At 37.3% G+C, this 11,182-nt stretch overlaps 1 long non-coding RNA gene across 1 annotated transcript; it reads left to right on the top strand.

Moving 5' to 3' along the window:
• Positions 1-481: 481 nt before the first annotated feature.
• On the top strand, positions 482-10,972 carry LOC141370084 (uncharacterized). The gene is made up of 3 exons (XR_012373803.1): positions 482-702; positions 6,381-6,549; positions 7,377-10,972. It is a non-coding gene; the product is annotated as an uncharacterized lncRNA (long non-coding RNA).
• The last annotated feature ends 210 nt before the right edge of the window (positions 10,973-11,182 follow it).

The following is an 11,182-nucleotide window of genomic DNA, read 5'->3' as shown; positions in this document are numbered from 1 at the left end:
ATGATGCTGGCCAATTTCCTTTAAGATTTTCTCACCTATTCGCTTTCCCTTGCACGGTTACTACCACTTCGGAGCGCCCTAGGAGGGATTTGTTAAGGATTCACCCAAAACTGTTGTAGTTTTGGAAGAATGGGGTTTAGGGAAGGCAGAGTTAAAATTAAGGCAAACATCATTTACTACTTTAAATAAGTCAGCAAACTCAAGTTCAGGTTTTCACTCTTCTGCTTTTCCTCCCAGAGTTCGGAAACCGCTGCGCCGAAGAGGTGCAGACACAGCCAGACCCGCCCCGCGCAGGAGGGACAACATAGCGGCTGAACCCGCTGACCGGAAGTCCCTGAAGAGGCGGAGCCTCGGCAAGCACGCGCTTCCCGACCGTGGGCACTCCGTCCGCGCGCCCAGTGAAGCGCGCGCGTGCGTGCATACGTGCGTGCATGCGTGCGTGCATGCGTGCGTCTGGCAAAAGGGGTGGGCGTGCCTGAGGGAGGCAGCGGCCCGCCGTTCCCTGCAGTACCCTCCCTGTAGGTTGAGAGCTGGTTTTCTCAGGTCGGTACAATTCCGTCGCGCCTGGCGGAGCCGCGCAGCCTCTGCGTTTCCTCCTTCGGGCGGTGAGCCCGCGCTCTTTTGCCCCTGTCAGTCTCGCCGCTCTTGCCACCTTTAGAGCCGAGGCGGTTTTCGGGAGCCGCGGGGCCGGCCCGACTAGTAGTAAGTAGGTTCAAGATCCGCGGCCTGCGGCCCGGGGGACCTGGCACGCTTTGCTGACCGCCGTGAAAAGCCGAATGCAAAAAAAGCGGACGTTGACTCTCTTTTGCAGACAGGGAGCGTAAAACCCGCAACGCTTGGAGCCTCACTACCAAACAATACCAAAAAAGTGTTCTGGCCCGGAGACAAGGTTTTGAGAACAAGAATGCATTTTTGACTTTTTTTTATTTTTACCATCTTTGCTTCCTTTTAAAAATTATTACTTTAGTGCAATACACACTCCAGGGGTAGTTTGAAAGTGCTTTTGAATTATGTTCCTCCTATGGAAAGAGATTATTAACGTTCGGACCACCTAAGCTACATAGTTACCAATCCCGATAAGCTCTTACTTGGCTCATCTTAACGTGGGCTACAAACAAAATAAAGAGTATCATAAAATCCTTTGAAAAAAAACCCCTGGTCCATGGAGAGTTCTCAGATGTCAGTTAAAAGAATGTAGATCGCTTTTTGCATAATACGTAAGGTTTTATCTAGTTTAGATCTAGATTTCGAATCCGTAGCTGGAAGACACTGAGACTGAATTTTCTTTTATTACTAATAAAACTTTGACTTTTGTTCCATGAAATTTAGTTTTTTGTTGTTTTTAAAAGCAGTTCTGAAGCATTCACGAAAATCTGGAAAATACAAAAAGCAAAAGAAAACAAACAAAACCACCTAGAGTTCTATTGTCCAAACTGAACCAACATTAATGTATTGGCTTGAATTGACTTATTTCCATATGAAATACTAAGTTTTCTTGTACTCATGAGTAAATGCGATAGTTGGCTTTTTCATGTAACACACTCATCTATTTAAACATAATTCTAGTTTCAGTAAACATTTTTATAACCAGGTGATGTCTCTTTTTTCCTTTGTTGGTGGATGTGTATGTCATTTCAGTTTTGCACTATTGTATATGACTATAATGAAGCGATATTTAGAATAGTATTTAGAACGTGACTATTCAAGGGGCACTGACTTGGGCTTCACCACTCTGCCACTTCAAGCAACTTATTTAACCTTTCTGAGCCTCATTTTACACATCAGTAACATGAGGATAATAGTTCTCATCACAAGGATTATTATGGGAATTAATTGAAATAATGAAAATGCCTGGATCATATATTAGTAAATACCAACTATTTCTACATGTAAAGTTTTTTTCGATTTTTGTATTTTTAAATTTCTTTTGTTCTGATTTTTTTGATAACATGCATGGTTTATTCCCAGATTTTATATATGGTTAAATACTATCACCACACTGGGTATAAGGGGTTTTATAGGTAGGCTTTTTATATATTTTACTATATAAATTATTCATAAAAACATAAGTTAGAAATACTTTTTTTGCAATAAAAGTTATCGTTAGCTATAATTTATAAATAATTATTAATGTTTTATGGTAGGACCTATTCTTTCTCACCTTTTATACATATATACATACATTGTTATTTTTAAGAATTGCTTCATAAAGTGTTCAGTGTGAATTTTTAAGAATTGCATCATAAAGTGTTCAGTGTGAAGAGAGTACGGTGATTAAGGAGTAGGAAAAAAGCTGGAAAGGGAGGTAGTAGAATTTAGATTTCATTTCGAATTTATAGAATAAGTTCAGGGTTGAGGAATAACCTGATTTAATTTGTTTGGGAGGGTTCATTTGGCTGATGTATGGAGATAGCACGGCACCAGAAAAAGAAAGATGGAATCCAGTTAGGAGTGTAATTCAGTAATCTTTGTGAGTGATGGTGGTGGTTTCAACCAGGGTGGAAATGGAAAAAGTGGCTGGATTCTGAATATATTTTGAAAGGACAAGCTATAGAATTCAATGATTCATTGGATGTGGGGTGCAAGAGACAGCAACTTACAGGTTTGTGGCTTGAGCAATTGGATGGATGCAGTTGCTGCTTACAGAGATAGAGACTGAAGGAGGAACAGATTTTAAGTGGGGGGAAAGAAGGGTTCTGTTTTAGTCAGATCATACTTTGGAGTCTGTTAGATGTCTAATTGGAAGTGAGGTCTTAAAAACTTCAATTATTGTTGAGTTACTTGTTTCTCCTTTCACTTCTCTCATTGCATTCATGTTTACAAACCTTTTCCATTTGGATTGATACCTTTATCATTACCAAATGTCCCTCTAGTAACTTTTTTATAAAAAACTTTACTTTGTCTCTTATTATACAGCAATTCCAGCTGTCCAGTGGTTCCTGTTTGCATGATAGATCATTGTAGTATCTCCTATAGACAGCACATAGTTGGATCTTACTTTTTAGTCTAGTCTAATGACCTCTGCCTTTTGATTAGAATGCTTAATTCATTTGCATTCAATGTTATTGGTAAAGATGAATTTATGTCTGCCATGTTACTTTGTTTCCTATATGTCTAATGTGTTTTTTGTTCTTCTATCCCTCTCTTACTGCTTCATTTTGCATCAGGTGACTGTTTCCTAATGGAGCCGTTACTTTTTTAATGATTTTTGTTCCCATTTTCTCCTCCTTTTTTTTAAATTGAAGTATAATTAACATACAGTGTTATATTTGTTTCAGACATACTATATAATGATTCAGCAATTCTCTTCATTACTCAATGTTCATCATGATAGGTGTACTCTTAACCTCCTTGACCTATTTCACCCATCCATCCACATCCCTTCTGGCAACCACCAGTTTTTCTCTGTATTTAAGGGTCTATTTCTTTGTCTCTTTTTTTTTCTTTATTTGTTTTGTTTCTTATATTTCGTATATGAATGAAATCATATGGTATTTGTCTTTGTCTGTCTGACTTATTTCACTTAACATTATACCCTCTAGGTCCATTCATGTTGTTGAAGTGGCAAGATCTCATCCTTTTATATGGCTGAATAATATTCCATTGTATATGTGTACCACATAGTCTTTATCTATTCATCTATGGATGGACACTTGTGTTGCTTCCGTATCTTGGCTACTGTAAATAATGATAGGGGTGCATGTATCTTTTTTTTAAAAGATGTATTTATTTTAGAGAGAGAGAGAGAAAGAGAAAGCATACATGTGTGGGAGGGGCAGAGGGAGAGAATCTTCAAGCAGACTCCCTGCTGAGTGTAGAGCCTGGTGCTAGGCTTGATCTCAGCACCCATGAGATCATGACCTGAGCAGAAACCAAGAGTTGGATGCTTAACTGACTGAGCCACCCAGGCGTCCCTGCATGTATCTTTTTTAAATTAGTGTTTTAATTTTCTTTGGATAAATACTCAGTAGCGGAATTACGGGATCATTCTATTTGTAATTTTTAATCTTAAGAGGAACCACTACGGTGGCTGCAACAATATACATTCTCACCAGCAGTGTGCAAAGGTTTCTTTTTCTCTATATCCTTGCCAACATTTATTATTTCTTGTCTATTTGATTCAAGCCATTCTAACAGGTGTAAGGTGATATCTCATTGTGGTTTTGATTTGCATTTTCCTAGTGATTAGTAATTTTGAGTATCTTTTCATGTGTCTATTGGCCATTTGTGTGTCTTTTTTGGGAAAAATATCTATTTAGGTGCTCTGCCCATTTTTAATCAGATTATTTGTTCATTTGTTTTGGTGTTGAGTTGTTAGAGTTCTTTATATATTTTGGATATTAACTCCTTATCAGACATATCATTTGCAAATATCTTTTCCCATTCACTAGGTTGCCTTGTGATTTTGTTGATGGTTTCCTTTGCTGTGCAAAAGCTGTTTCTTTTGGTATAGTCTCAGTAGTTTAATTTAGCTTTTATTTCTGTTGCCTAAAGAGACATATTTAGCAAAATTTTGTGAGGACTGATGTCAAAGAAATTACTGCCTGTGTTTTCTTCTAGGAGTTTTATGGCTTCACGTCCCACATTTAGATCTTTAATCCATTTTGAGTTTATTTTTGTGTATGGTGTAAGATAGTGGTCCAGTTTCATTCTTTTCCCAGAACCATTCATTAAAAAGACTGTCTTTTCTCTGTTGTATATTCTTGTCTCCTTTGTCATAGATTAATTTACCATATAAGCATGGGTTTATTCCTGGGCTCTCTAATATGTTTTACTGATCTATTTGTCTATTTTTGTGATAGTACCATACTGTTTTGATTACATAGCTTTGTAGTATAACTTGAAATCTGGAATTATGTTACCTCCAGCTTTGTTCTTTCTCAAGGTTGCTCTGGTTATTCAGGAACATTTGTGTTTCCACACAAGTTTTAGTATTATTCTAGTTCTGTGAAAAATGCTGTTGGTATTTTGGTAGGGATTGCATTGAATCTATAGATTGCTTTGGGTGTTATGGACATTTTAACAATATTGGTTCTTACAATCCATCAGCATAGAATACCTTTCTTTTTATTTGTGTCATCTTTAATTTCTTTCATCAATGTTTTTTAGTTTTCAGAGTACAAGTCTTTCACCTCCTTGGTTAAGTTTATTCATAGGTTTTTTTTTTCTCACTTTTTTAAAGCATTATTTTAGTGGTTGCTTTAGGGCTTACCATAAACATCTTATTTTACTAGACTTAGCTTTAGATTTATGCTAACTTAATTGCAACGAGATTAAAAACCTCACTCTAATATAGTTTTATTCCATTTCTGTGCTTTTTTGTGGTATAATTGTTATACATATTGTATATATAGATGTTACAAACCCAACAATACATTGTTATGGTGATTACTTTATATCTTTTAAAGAAGCTGAAAGAAAGAGAGCAAGTACATACATATTTATAGCTTTTGTTATATTGACCTTAACTTTTTCTTTTTTAAGATTTTACTTTTAAGTAACCTCTACACCCAACATGGTGCTCAAACTTACAACCCCAAGATCAAGAGTCACATGCTCTACCAACTGAGGGAGCCAGGCACCCCTGACCTTGACCTTCTTATTTATGATTTCTGGTTCTCTTCATTTCTTGTCTTTGTGAGTTCATGTTACCGTTTAGAGTAATTTCTTTAGCCCAGTACAGCTTTGCTCCTACCCACCTCCTTTAGCAAATATGTTATATTTCCATGTGTTAGAGGCTCAACAATACATTGTGATTTAATTATTCATTAAATTCATTTCATTCATTCATTAAATTTCATTTCACTAAAATTTTTAAAATTTAATAAATCTGCCTTGAATTTAAAGCACTTTGTATTTAAAAAAATTTTAGTTGTAGCCATTTGTGAAATAGACATCTGTATGTACTGTATGCTATGCTCTTCAATAGGCTATGTTCTTCTTTGGCTATGTTCTTAAGTAGGTAAATGGATAAACTGTGGTACATCCGTACAATGGAATGTGATATTATTGGAATACTATTCAGTGATAGAAAGAAATGAACTATCAGGCCATGAAAAGACATGGAGGAATCTATGTGCACGTTGCTAAGTGAAAGAAATCTTAGTATATGAAAGAATTCATAGCACTGTATGATACTATAATGATAGATACATGTCATTATACGTTTGTCCATACCTATAGAATGTACAACACTGAGAGTGAAGCCTAATGTAAACTGGGGACTTTAGTTAATAATAATTCATCAATTTTGGTTCATTAATTATAAAGATTGTACCACACCAATGCAAGATGTTAATTATAGGGGAAACAGAGTGCGGGAGGGAGAGAGAGTACAGTAGTCCTCCCCACCCCTTCATTCATGGTTTCACTTTCTACAGTTTCAGTTACCTGTGGTCAACCACGGTTTAGAAACAGATGACCCTCCTTCTGATGTATCTTCAGAAGGTCAGTAGTAGCCTAGCAGTACCTCACAGTGCCAGCATCATTCACCTCACTTCATCTCATCACATGGATATTTTATCATCAAACATCATCACAAGAAGAAGGGTGAGTACAGTACAATAAGATATTTTGAGAGAGAGACCACATTCACATAGCTTTTATTACAATATATTGTATTGTTAATTTCTTACTGTGTCTAATTTATGAATTAAGTTTTATCATGGGGTGTATGTATGTATAGGAAAAAACAGTATATACAGGGTTCAGTACTATCTGAGGGTACAGGCATCCACTCTTGGTCTTGGAACGCATTCTTGGCAGGTAAGGAGAAACTACTGTATATATTGATACTGTACTTTCTGTTCAGTTTCTCTGTAACCCTAAAATACTCTAAAAAATAAATCTATAAAAAAAACCTCTCAGCTAGCAAATTTGTGAGATAGACCTGTATATGTTCTAAGTGTATCATTGTGTTGGTGGAAGCAGAGATAACTAGATGTCATTTCAGCAACATTATTCCCTCCACATTCATAATAGATTATTTTTAAGAGATTTTTATTTATTTATTTATTTATTTTATTTATGAAAGAGTAAGAGAGAACACACGAGCAGGGGAGGGGCAGAGGGAGAAGGAGAGAACCTCAAGCAGACTCTGCATGGAGTGCGGAGCCCAGCAGGGGGCTCAATCTCATGACTCTGAGATCGTGACCTGAGCTGAAATCTAGAGTTGGACACTTAACCGACTGAGCCACCCAGGCACCTCACACGATAGATTATTTTTAAAATTTTATGCCTTGTAGTAAAGATTTAACATTAGCCCTTTGGTATGTTAATTATATCTCAATAAAACTGTGAGAACAAAAGAATTTAACACCAGTCATTTAAAATGCCTTCTCATACATTCATTTCTGTTTTTTTTTTTCTATTTGTAGGTCTGTGTTGTTAATGAATTCAAATTTAAATTCAAGTAAATTTCATGTGATCCTGACAATTATCAGAGGAAAGCATAATGCCCAATCCTTTTTCTTCCCTAGGGAAGGACTTTGAAGCTCAAGTTGCAACTGGTTGAAATACTTTCATTAGATATAAGGTGCAAGATTTGCTAGTTTACCAGCAGCACAAAGAAAAACCTCAAGATAAAGTTAAAAAAAAAACAAACCTCAAGAACCACATTTTAATTTTCTTCTAAAGGAGAGGTGGCATTATAGTTTTGAACTAGAAATAAATTTTGACTCAGATGAAACATGAACAATTTTAGTGTAGGTTAGTCAGAAAACAAAGAAAATTTGAGAAAGATGCCTTTTCTGTTATCAATGTAGAGTACTCCCAAACCTCAATTCTGTGTGCTGATTCTAACCCCAGGTGGTCAAAACAACAGTCCTCATGTACCCCACACACGTGAAGCAAGCACACTATTTGAAGAAGCTGGACAATTCCTGCTAAAGGGCTTTTCTTTCTGTGGCTAATATCCTCTGAGCTAAAATCAGGTTGGAAAGATAAAAGACCTAGTCTGAGTGCTTTACAACTGTTGGTTTATAAAGAGTTTATAGTATATAATCTCAAAACCTTGGTACAATTAAGTGTCCAAAGTAGTTTCCAAACAGAGAATTGATAAAAGGCTGAAAAGAAGGAAGAAATGACAAGAATTTACCTGTTAAAATGTTATGATGAAAGAAGCCTTCTACATAGCCTGATATCTGAGACCAAAGTCGTACTTACACTCTGAATGTCAAAAGAGACTTTTTGGATTTGTCCGTTTCGATTGTAATTGACAAATGACTGAATAGAACTCAAAGGGAGGACACATAAAATTTCACATGCTGGTAAGAGTGCTTGATATGGAAAAGGTTTTCTTGACACAAAATGATTTGGGGGGCTGCATAGGAATCAGTCACCAAGAAAAGGAATCAATCATCATAGTATTCTTTAGTGTCTAGAATGTTTAGCTTTCTGTGAAGCTGAACATGTAAGTAATCACAGGAGACTTCTCATAATGATAACTTATTTAAATCTGCACAGTAATTTCACTGGTAAGTTTAGAGCGTTTCTCTTGGTTGTTATTGCTGTTCTTATTCATTCATCTTCAGTGATATTCGGCAAATTGTATTTTAGACACGAACAGTAATGGCACCTGCATGTCTTAGTGCAACCGTATGATTAGCCTCTTGTTGTTTGCATAATTTCAGGCAGTTTGATACAATTAGGTATCATCAAAGTGTGTGGGAGTAAAAAATGATTTCCTAGTGTATGTATTACATTGTCTCCTTTTAATTTATGTTTGAATATATGTCCCTAATTTTGTAGAGTTAAAGACATATCTCAATAGAGTTACAGTCTGTTTACTGTGAATTAAAACCGGTGAAGAATACAAGAATTGCTTGTACAGTTTGGTGCCACTTCCTTGATTTGCACTAAGGTGCCAGCAGTTTACCACCTTTGATTTTGTGCTATCAGTACAATGTCAGCACAGCCAAAAGCAGACAGCATCTTGATATTACAGGTATCCCCTGATTTTTGAAAGTTTGCATTACGCCACCTTGCATTTATGAAAGACTATGTTATATTCTTTCCTCACTAACTGAAAGAAAGCCATAGAGGATTTCCACTTTTACGTAAAGCAAAACTAGTGTTCAGCATCTGTTTTGCAGTGAGCAGCTGTACTCCCCAAGTAGGGAGGGCGGCACTGCCAAGCGCTTTCCCCAGGAACTATACTCTCCATCTCAGTGCGGAGCCGCTATAGCTTTGAACTGTGTCTGTGAGCATTTGCGCCTTGTCTCTATTTTGTGCATCCATTAGCAAGATGTGTTGCAAGGTATCAGAAAAGCCTAAGAGGGTTTTACTGGGTCTGGGAACGCTTAAAACCTTTTTTGTATAAATTAATGGTAATCATTTATTCACTTTACCCCATTTTGCCTAAGGGAAGGTTTCATAGGAACGCTCTGCTTTCAGATAATGAGGGATACCTGTATTATGAAAGTAGTTTTGACATTGTCGACCCCACAGAAAAGTTTTGGGAACCCCTAATGATTCATGGACCATACTTAGAGAACTACAATGATACTTAGAGAAGTTAATCAAATAGACAAAAGAGGGAGGGATGACTTTTGCCATTACCGTTAAGCCGAACACCTGTGCACCGGTTACCAATGCCAGAAGACTCCAACTATATGGAGGATAGCGAAGCTCATCATTGTGCCAGCCCCCAGGAATAGAAGTCCAAACACTTGTGCCTACAGCATCTTCATGTCAGAGTCACCAAGGAAAACAGAACACAGTCAAGCACTAGATGAAACAATGCTTTTACTCAAGTATAGAAGAGGCAGAACAAGATCAGCTCTAACAGTGGGCTTTGGTCCCCCCTGGCCAGCAGGTCCTCTGGCAGCCAGTGCAGGTCAAATGGCCTGCACCAACCCCACGTGTGCTGTGGGAGAAGGGCACCGACACCTCCCCTGTGGAGACTGAAATACTGAACGCCAGGGGCATGTCTGAGGGCCTTTGAGGCGCCCACTTCAGCAGAACAAAGGAGCACACAATGAGCCTGAAACAGGGATACATCTTCCTACGCAAGGTGATAAGATCAACACAGGCTGTGTGGACTCCTTACCTTGGTAAGGAAGTGTCCCCGCCCAAGGCCTGTTTTATGTGGCTGAGTGGGGTAGAAGGACTGTGGGCATGAGACTGCCTTCCCAACGGTCATGTCTTCCCTGCTGCTTGTCTTGAGCTAGTCTACGCTCTGTGCTTTACTTTCTTTTCTGTTAAATCATTTTGTTTTAATGTATTCTGTAATGTTCTTGTTGAAATTATTATAAAATGTAATCATATAGGTGTTTGCTTTTAAACTTTTTAAATTGGTAGGGAACTAGGCATAATTTAAAATTTATAACCTAATAGCCATGAATCCAAAGTAGTGAGGAAATGCTAGATTGCTATGTACTATGAATGTCCTCGAGACCAAAGAAAGCATACAATCAAAGCTTTCGGAACACATGCCATTTTTATACACTGGGGAAGCATGTTGTCAGTTTCTGTCACTGCTTCCTCAGTTATTGTCCATCTGTTTATAGTCTTCTGCCATTTCAACAAACTATTTGGAATAGATACTGCCTCCTTTTGGTGCTTATTAAACTGATGACTGACATCCTGTTGTAGATTATTAGTAGAAAATCTGATTCTTATTAGTAGAGAATCTGATCGATTATCGGTGAAGAGATCTGCTACAGAGTTGAATTAGTCCTACAAGGGAACTATTTCTGTACTTTCCCTGTATCTTGAAAGAGATCCTGGCTACCTGACTCTGCTTTTTCAATTGAGAGCTCCTTCCTCTTTTGGTAGCAACTTTGGTGTTCTCTGTGGAAGGAAGTCCACTATTTCTTTTGGTTGGTTGATTGGCACTGCCCCGTTTTAAGTCCTAGGTAGTATTTTGGGGGGAAATTGGAATTGCTTTGTATTAAATGTCCTAATGTGTACAGAGATTAACCCAAAGATTGGGATGACACCAAAATAAAAAGCTTTTGCACAGTAAAGGAAACTATCAACAAAACGAGAATGCATCCTACTGAATAAGAGAAGATACTTGCAAATGATATATTCAATAAGGGGTTAATATTCAAAATATATAAATAACTGCTATAACTCAACATCAAATAATCCCATTAAAAGTAGTAAGAGGACATGGATAGACATTTTTCCAAAGAAGACATACAGATGGCCAGGAGACACATGAAAACATGCTCAACAT

This window comes from Callorhinus ursinus, unplaced genomic scaffold (genome assembly GCF_003265705.2).
Source record: "Callorhinus ursinus isolate GAN/ISIS: 27379988/994484 unplaced genomic scaffold, GSC_fseal_2.0 scaffold26, whole genome shotgun sequence".
Lineage (NCBI taxonomy): Eukaryota > Metazoa > Chordata > Mammalia > Carnivora > Otariidae > Callorhinus > Callorhinus ursinus.
The sequence above is the reverse complement of the archived record's forward strand: the minus strand, read 5'-3'. Positions and strand labels throughout refer to the sequence as shown.